Source organism: Sinocyclocheilus grahami, unplaced genomic scaffold, assembly GCF_001515645.1.
Source record: "Sinocyclocheilus grahami isolate Dianchi unplaced genomic scaffold, SAMN03320097.WGS_v1.1 scaffold152.1, whole genome shotgun sequence".
Taxonomy (NCBI): Eukaryota; Metazoa; Chordata; class Actinopteri; order Cypriniformes; family Cyprinidae; genus Sinocyclocheilus; species Sinocyclocheilus grahami.
In genome coordinates, this window is record NW_015505331.1 from 2,011,994 (window position 1) to 2,012,872 (window position 879).

The 879-nt window shown below is 34.6% G+C and overlaps 1 long non-coding RNA gene across 1 annotated transcript in view; it reads left to right on the plus strand.

Annotated features, from left to right (window-relative positions):
- The window catches only part of LOC107592404 (uncharacterized), a 3,314-nt gene extending 3,043 nt beyond the window's left edge, over positions 1-271 (plus strand). The window contains exons 2-3 of the long non-coding RNA XR_001609975.1: positions 74-127; positions 214-271. This is a non-coding gene — a long non-coding RNA (uncharacterized lncRNA). The remainder of the gene's footprint in view (positions 1-73; positions 128-213) is intronic.
- Positions 272-879: the final 608 nt, after the last annotated feature.

The following is an 879-nucleotide window of genomic DNA, read 5'->3' on the forward strand; positions in this document are numbered from 1 at the left end:
ATCAGTTAAAGTAATTGACCTTTATGATGTAGCAGTTGATATTTAAAGATTTCTCTATGTTTGTGTCTTCCAGTGTGACATTCCAATCATACGGAGATGGTGGACTCCAGATGGTTTTCTCTGAAAGGTACTGGACATTTCCACCAGCACACCATTACATTTGCACCCCCTTCTGACCAATTTGAAATTAACCAAGATACATATATATTACAGTGCAGAAACCCTACAAGAGGCCCTTCCAATTGGATAACAGGCTACGCTTGTGAGATATGTCTCAAATCTATCTATATACACATTAATTAGAAATATTAAAGTGACATTTTCCTCTAATATTCTGTAATGAAGGAGATCCCAGTAATCTCACAGAAGTTGTGAAATGGCTCCATTAAACAGACATCTGCTCAGGGGCCAGTGGAAGAGCCTCTTTTCCTTATAATGGAGGAAGAGGACAAGGAAAAGGCCCTCAACAATCTCCTGGAACAGAAGTTTCCAGAGTGCCCTTCATATTTCATCTTGTGTTCAGGGGAGTTATTTTTGTAGGATTTTCATAACAAAATGGGCCCAAGAGTGAATTGTTAATTTTGTAAGTTTTCATGCAGGATTGTCATGACAAAATGGGCTTAATAGTGAATTGTTCATTTTATAAAACTCTATTTAATTATTGTGTACAGTTTGATTGTTACTTTTAAAATTATGCTGCTGTTTGTGTGTGTATGTTTTATTGAAATGTTTTAGTTTTCATATAGAAAAATGTATGATGCGCGTGTTCTTGACTTTGGAGTAAACGTTTATTTTGAATCTTGTGATTAAAGTATATTTCATATAAAATGCCCAGAAGTTTCAAACATTATTTTTAATATCACAAACAGGAAATTACTC